This window comes from Lithobates pipiens, unplaced genomic scaffold (assembly GCF_037356315.1).
Source record: "Lithobates pipiens isolate NorthernLeopardFrog02 unplaced genomic scaffold, aLitPip1_a1.2 Scaffold_28, whole genome shotgun sequence".
In the NCBI taxonomy this organism is placed as follows: Eukaryota; Metazoa; Chordata; class Amphibia; order Anura; family Ranidae; genus Lithobates; species Lithobates pipiens.
Window position 1 is genome coordinate 55,029,710 of NW_027507789.1, and position 8,883 is coordinate 55,038,592.

An 8,883-nucleotide genomic window follows, 5' to 3' on the forward strand; every position below is an offset into this window, starting at 1 on the left:
GCTGCAAACACTTTCATGAGACACCTACTCATGTATTCAGACAATAAGTGAAAAAAGAGAGTAGTGTTGCGCTTCCAAGGGGGGTGGAACACTAAAGTGGAGCCCGAGGAGACTTGATTATTCAATAGGAGTGTAACCTAATGGTGTGTAATCACCCCAAAATATAATTTTGTTAAAATTAAAATCAAATATAATAATGAAAATATCCAAACACAACGTGGAAATTAATATGCCACCTAATTAAAGTGCTTGAATAAATCAAGCCGTGTATAAACAATAAACGTAATAATTGGATATCAAAGTGCTAAGTGCATCTTATGACTGTATAACACATCAAAAGTGCTAAGTGCATATAGTAAACATAAAAAATTGAAACACACACAGTAATCTAACTGTGAAGCAAATTTGCATAAAAAGTGCTAAGTGCATATAGTAAACAAAAAAAAAAAAACAGCTGGGATACACACAATCAACTAGCTGAGTGAACACAGTCCAGTGAAAGTATCAAATTATAAAGTGACTCCGTACTAATGAAGTGCATCACAAATCTTCCTCCACATAGGTGATTCCACGTGTTAGTGTACACACTGGGTAATTACCTCCCCGCTATATAAATATAGCGTATATGCAGCCTCCTCAAAGATACACCAGGAATCAGAAGGGGGGGGAAGGGGGAACTTCAAAGAATCACTCTCAGATCTTCGTCCATGTAAACTCCATCAAAATACTCCAGTGTAGCTCAAAGAACAAATATAAGGGCAACCATAGTGTAGCAAGTTTTTTTTAAAAACCGTCACTACTTTATTTATAGGTTAAAAATACTCACAAACAAATGGGGTGAGTCAGGCAATATTAGCAGCAAAACAATTCAAGGGAACCGCTCAGGTGCGAGCGTCTCTTCCGGTCTCTGTATCCTGTATGCCTGCTATCTAGGTTACTTCGGATAATTCATACCTTCGGATGCATTTGTATTTGTTACATTCACTAACAGTTACTTTAGCCAAATTTGAAAAGAAATTCCAATAAAAATTGAAATCAAATCTATTCCAAATTAGCTGTTATGGCGTAAAGACCTGAATAGAAGAATTACTGACTTCAGCTATTTTACCTATAATTTAATAGTTTATAATAATAATAATAGTTAATAATTTAATTATAGTAGAGAATACAAAAAAAAAATTATTTGAATGTAATTCGTTAAACTCATAGGTTGAATGTTTTTTGTTCTTTCAGATTTTTGTATTTGCAGATGTTCATTCTTCCAGTTTTTTTGTCAAAACTTAATTGAACAAGCTGAAGTTCGAAGCTGATTGGCTACCATGCACAGCTGCAACAGATTTTGCACTCTCCAGTTTTAGTAAAGCAACCCCAATGTATTATGTATTTCATGTATTTGGCCATTTGCCTGAAGTTGTTTTAAGGCAGTAAACTTTTGGTATTTTACAAAGATTATTTTGCTATTAAAAACATGAAAGATACCTGTTGGAGAAGCGCGATACCCTGTCAGTACTGTTCCGTTTCTACGTGCAACCTTTTTCTAATCCCTTACCTATGTTATACTGATGTCTCCGCTATTATGCACTGAATGTTCCATGACTTTTTGAATGTTTGTATGATGGAAACGAATATTTGTAATTTTGCACTATTACATTTTCAAATAAAATTTGTTTGAAACAAAAAAAACATGAAAGATAGTGACTTTATACTAAAATGAAGTATAAGTATTCTTCTTAAGCATGCAAAAGCCGAAATATGTTTAAGAACATTAGCTATCAGACTTCATTTCTGTAAAACTGCTAGACGCACTTTGTTTCTAGTGTGGCTTAAAATGAAACTTTAGTCAAAAATCTAATTTTTCACAGTTTGATCACAAAAAGTCAATGATTAGTTTCTCACCAGTGAAAAATGCTGCCATCTTTACTTCTTTTAGAGCGTCCTCTGCCCAAATTCTACCACGCATGAATGAAAGTATTACCATTTCCAGCATCACTTAGATACTGGGGAAAGTATTTCTAGCACCAGGTGACGTAATCACATGGCAGCCATAAGGGAGATATGTTTTAAAAAGTATCCTAAGTTATATATTTCAGACATGGGTTGTTTTATTTTTTTATTTTATCTTCTCGAGTTCCATATAATTGTCTGTTCTTTTCATTATCAAAATGGCATTGGCTTTGAGACAATACATGGCAATAGAAGTTGACGAGTTGAGAGTTAAGTTGGGCAATTTCAACCACTTTCCATAATCTGGAAATCACACATGCTTGCAGACAATTGCTAAAAACGAAGCAATCTACCACCTACAAGTTTGATTAACCCCCAGAATGTGGTTGATTGTGAAGTCAAAACTGGGGAATAAATTGATAGATTTGGCACATTTAATTCAAAGAGTGAATTGAAAACAGAACAAAAACTCCAATTTCATTGAATGCAATCTGATTTTTTTCTCCCAGGTTCAATTTTTAATTTTAATCACGGTTCTTTCTTTACTTGCATTGTGATTTCAATCAAAATCCATTAAAATTGCCACATGTGTTCTTTTTGACATACATCTGAAAAGCATTTTTGGAGGATCTGGAATGCAGTGTTTGAATAAGAATTGGATAGTGTAGGGTTCATAAATGTTTAATGCTGCTTTTACCATACACCGAATTTCCTTGCTTTATTCCTCTACAAGTCAATGCGAATGCATTTTAAATGCATCTCAAACATATACAAACTGAAATGCAAGTAATTTTTCTCTGAACACATGCTGCATTTGAGCAGACACCAAAAAAGTACCTACAAATACCTTTAAAATCTTTCAAAATGTTTCAGATAGAACATCTATCCTTGGCACACTGTCCACATACTGTGGTCCTCTTCCTCTCTGACGTGACCTATGTCTTATGCCCCACCACAGCTTAGAGGTCAATAGCTTTTCTACGATATAGTAACTTACAATATAAAAAAAATCATATGACTCAAAAGGGCCATGACAGTGGCGCAATTGGCTCCAAAAGTGAAGTGCCTCAGCTGTAACATCCTCTCCTCTATCTTCCGCCATCAAAGCCAATGGTGTGTCCCACCAGAAGTGACGCCAGTGGTCGGGGCCAAGGGCACCAGACATGACTACATGACTGAAACCGGAAATTCTGCCACCATCTTAAAAACTGGCGACCAAATTGAAAAAGACAGTGTGAAAAAGCAGGGAAATGAACACCGTGTTTCCTGTGGGGCGAGACAGAAAGCCCGGTAACTAGGCCTCAATCAAGCCCAGAATAACTCCCCCCCCCCCCGTATAAAGATGGAAAAAGGAAGAAAACCTGGGAAGGGCAAGGAAAGGGAGAAGGAAAACAAAAGAAGAAGAGGAGAAGTGGAACAGGATAATGATGGACAGTGATCATATATCTTCCAATAGCTGAATAAATATCCGCCAAGTTTGCCGAATTGATATGTTCTTTGATCCTAAGACAAAATTCATGTTTAGTCTTGCCCACATTGAAGGCTCCACAAGGGCAATCTATAACATATGATACCCTTAAGTATCACAGGTTATAGAGCGTTTTGGTCATAGTTGCTAAACATTGGGAAGGATATAGTCAGGTTATAGCCAGACCACTATTCATAATATTTATTGACAGCATACTAACAGGAATGGTACCAGCTGATTGGAGAATAGCCCACATGTTACCAATATTTAAAAAAAGACAGAGATATATTCTTGGAAACTACAGACCTATCATCAGCTTAACATCAATAGTATGTCAACTATTTGAGGGGATTATAAGGAACAATATCTAAGAATTTGCTGATGAAAAAAGTATCATTAGTAGTAATCAGTATGGGTTTACAAAAAGTCTTTCTTGCCAAACCAACCTGTTAACCCTCTACGAGGAAGTGAGCTGCCACCTGGACAAAGGTAGGCCTGTGGATTTGGTGTATCTGAATTTTGCAAAAGCATGTAATAGAGTGCCTCACAAACATCTACAAACTGAGGTCTGTAGGCATGGACCATAGGGTTTGTTCCTGGATAGAAAATTTGCTACAAGGGCGTATCCAAAGGTTGGTGTTAAAAAACTCAGAATGCTCTAGAGTGGTAAGTGGGGTACCCCAGGGCTCTGTCCAGGGACCAATTCTGTAATTTATTTATAAATGATATAGAGCAGGGATATGCAATTAGTGGACCTCCAGCTGTTGCAAAACTACAAATCCCATCATGCCTCTGTCTCTGGATGTCATGCTTGTGGCTGTCGGAGTCTTGCTATGCTTAATGGGATTTGCAGTTCTGCCATAGCTGGAGGTCTGCTAATTGTATATCCCTGATATAGAGGATGGGATAAATAGCTCAATGTCAGTGTTTGGTGATGATACAAAAATTAGTAGGGCAATAATATCACAGCAGGATATAGAGCAGTCGCCGCAAGTGGAAATTTATGGTCAAATGCTCCGCCCATAGGCTATAGAAGAATTCTAATGTTGGTTGACTAGTAATAATAATTAATAAATATAATTATTACTAGTGTCATACAACATTAGAATTCTACTATAGCTTGTAGGTGGAACATTCAATCGGAAATGTACGATTGCAGCGCTGTACAGTTTAGCTACTCTGTCGAATCTTCTTAGAACATTCGACAGACATCATAAGCCTTCAATGACAGATTCTACCTTAATTATTTCAGATTTTCAGACAAATGTATTTTTTAACAAAACTAAATAAATAAAAATGAATTTCGGGAGTAACAAAATATATGTATTTTTCGGACGAAAACAAAATTCTGAAACTAAATATTTCAGTGTGCACATGTCTACTGAGCAATAGCATGCATTGTCAAGCTGCGGCAAGCAAAGTCAGCAGAATATTAGCATGCATTAAAAAAGGGATTTACTCCAGAAATAAAATAATAATGCTATCACTTTATAAAATTCTGGTTTGGTTTCAGCCATCTTAGCTTCATCCAGAGTGGGTGAAGCATGGAGGAGGTCTGACAACTGGGTTCCTTTTGTTTCTAATGCCAGTTTTGCACACTGATAAGTTGAAGCTGTGAGTTTTTTAGGCTACAACTTTCTTTTTTCCCCTTCAGCTTCTTTGTTATTTTGGATCCCATATGGTGGGCTTTGCTTTTTTTGCTTATTGATAGACTTGAGCATGTTTGCCATTTTTTGTTCTCGCCCTGAGGTCACTAACCCAGTAGGTATCTATTAACATTTTAAATGGTATTGACACTTTGTTCATTTGTTTTTCTTTTACACCTTTTGCGAATAGTTTCCTGATTGTCATACCCCCTTTTTCCATCTATTTTTATAGCCATCCCATCTCTTTGCCAGGTAGTTTCACACCATCAGACTGGCCTTATCCAATGTGTTTAGGACACACATTCTGGGTATTGTGGAAAAACCCCACATTTTTCCTTTTTCTCCCCTTCACTCATTCTTCCTTTCCCTGTGGACCTTCAGCATAATATAACCTGCTTGTTATACATCATAAGCTATGTAAGTGTATTGTGCCAAGATTTTCACTGTATGGAAGACTGTTCATAGACATGTCTGTACCTTTGTTTATATGCATACTTATTGTTAGACATGTGCAATTCTTTTTTGTCCGAAAACAAATTTGGAGAATTTTTTAGTTATTCAGAGATTCGGCTTAACAACCAGCTATTTCTTCACACAGAATTCAAATCAGGTGATCGTTTTTTGACCGTTCCGAATTCTAATTGTTCTGAAAAGTTGGAATTCATTGGAAAATTAATAAATGAAATTAATTTTAACGAAAACGAAATGAGATTTAACGAAACCAAAACTAAACAAATTCTAAAACCAAACTTAACAAATTCCATAACGAAACAAAATTACTAACATAGCAAATCTATCCGAAATTAAACAAATTTTTTCCATTCTGCACATGCCTACTTATTGTACTGTTGTATCCTAAAGAGCTCCTTGATTCATTATCCAAGGGCAACCCCTGAGGAAGACAAGTAAGGTTGAAACATGTCAGCGCTTCTTGAAATCCTACAATCAAGAATATTGCTATATGTTGTACTAATTTTTTTCCTTTATTGTTTTTTTAGCAATGATTGCATTTAACTCCCCTCTACAATGGTATTTACAGAGGTCGTTTTAATATTTAATATTTTCCAATAAAATATTTGTTTTTTATGCTATATAACGTGTTACATTTTCTATGGTATCACAAAGCCCAGGTGTTCTCTATTCCCCATTTCCCTTTTGGATTTTTGTTTTGTACAAATTTTGGGGCTGATACCTACCATTGATGTGTCTTAGCTGATTCAGGGATACATATGCACACACTTACTGGGTTCTTAAGGGCTCATTTACACTTGCTTTGACTTCAACACACAATAAAGCGCCTACCGCATCAACATTAGTGATGGACGAACTTCAGACGGGACGTTTCGCGAACGCGGCCGATAGTTCGCGAACCGTAACATTCGCGGCGGGCCCCATTGACTTTAATGGGAGGCGAACTTTGCAAACCTACAGGTCAAATTTGCAGCCACAAAATAATTACTAGCTGTGCAAACATAGTCCAACCACATGGCCAATGACATAACACATGTATGAGGTGAATCTGGGATCGACAACTACAAGCATTCTTTTTTTATATGTGAAATTCTGACAATTCAGGACTGTGGAGCGCATGAAGGCAATGGAGGAGAGGGAAGGTCAGGATAGGCAAAGAAGAGGGTGCAGGAGATGATCCCCAGCAGCGTGACATACAGCAATGACACCTGCACCGTGATAGAGTCATCTGACACCAGCACCGTGATAGAGAGCACTGACATCAGCAGCGTGACATAAAGCAATGACACCTGTACCGTGATAGAGTGATCTGACACCAGCACCATGATAGAGAGCACTGACATCAGCAGCGTGACATACAGCAATGACACCTGCACCGTGATAGAGTGATCTGACACCAGCACCGTGATAGAGAGCACTGACATCAGCAGCGTGACATACAGCAATGACACCTGCACCGTGATAGAGTGATCTGACACCTGCACCGTGATAGAGTGATCTGACACCAGCACCGTGATAGAGAGCACTGACATCAGCAGCGTGACATAAAGCAATGACACCTGTACCGTGATAGAGTGATCTGACACCAGCACCATGATAGAGAGCACTGACATCAGCAGCGTGACATACAGCAATGACACCTGCACCGTGATAGAGTGATCTGACACCAGCACCGTGATAGAGAGCACTGACATCAGCAGCGTGACATACAGCAATGACACCTGCACCGTGATAGAGTGATCTGACACCTGCACCGTGATAGAGTGATCTGACACCAGCACCGTGATAGAGAGCACTGACATCAGCAGCGTGACATAAAGCACTAACACCAGCACCGTGATATACAGCACTGACACCAGCACCGTGATATACAGCACTGACACCTGCACCGTAAGCAGCCCCAGGAGTAAGTCAGCATAGCACAGGGATGGTGGGAGCCCCTCATAATGAGCATAGCACAGGGATGGTGGGAGCCCCTCATAATATGCACAGCAGAGGTACAGCCCCAGGAGGAAGTCAGCACAGCACATGGATGGTGGGAGCCCCTCATAATATGCACAGCGGAGGTACAGCCCCAGGAGTAAGTCAGCACAGCACAGGGATGGTGGGAGCCCCTCATAATGAGCATAGCACATGGATGGTGGGAGCCCCTCATAATATGCACAGCAGAGGTACAGCCCCAGGAGGAAGTCAGCATAGCACAGGGATGGTGGGAGCCCCTCATAATAAGAAGCCCCAGGAAGAAGTCAGCACAGCACAGGGATGGTGGGAGCCCCTCATAATAAGCAGCCCCAGGAGGAAGTCAGTATAGCACAGGGATGGTGGGAGCCCCTCATAATGTGCATAGCACAGGGATGGTGGGAGCCCCTCATAATGTGCAGAGCACAGGGATGGTGGGAGCCCCTAATAATGAGCATAGCACAGGGATGGTGGGAGCCCCTCATAATATGCACAGCAGAGGTACAGCCCCAGGAGGAAGTCAGCACAGCACAGGGATGGTGAACTTTACAAACCTACAGGTCATATTTGCAGCCACAAAATAATTACTATCTGTGCACCACATGGCCAATGACATAACACATGTATGAGGTGAATCTGGGATCGACAACTACAAGCATTCTTTTTTTATATGTGAAATTCTGACAATTCAGGACTCTTGAGACAATGGAGGCGAGGGAAGGTCAGGGTAGGCAAAGAAGAGGGTGCAGGAGATGATCCCCAACACCAGCACCGTGATATACAGCACTGACACCTGCACCGTGATAGAGTGATCTGACACCAGCACCGTGACATAACACATGTATGAGGTGAATCTGGGATCGACAACTACAAACATTCTTTTTTTATATGTGAAATTCTGACAATTCAGGACTCTTGAGACAATGAAGGCGAGGGAAGGTCAGGGTAGGCAAAGAAGAGGGTTCATGAGATGATCACCAGAACTAGCACCGTGATATAGAGCACTGACACCTGCACCGTGATAGAGTGATCTGACACCAGCACCGTGATAGAGAGCACTGACATCAGCAGCGTGACATAAAGCACATAAAAATAAAAGTGAAGGTAGAAAGATTTTTTATAGTCCAATAAGGTGTTCCAATGTAAAGGCGATAAACATGTCACCACCGTGAATCCACACAAAGCTGAAGATCTGTGCCCGTCACCAGATAAGTGATGCGCTTACCAAAAATATGGACAATAACAGCCTTATTGACACTAGTCCGCGGCAGGGTAATGGAACATCAAATCACAGTACTTGCATCCAAAATGGCCCTTAACGTAGGCATATGGCGATACCCCAGCCTTTAGAGCTCCAATGGTCAATGGTCACATATATAGTATGGGCGAATTGCT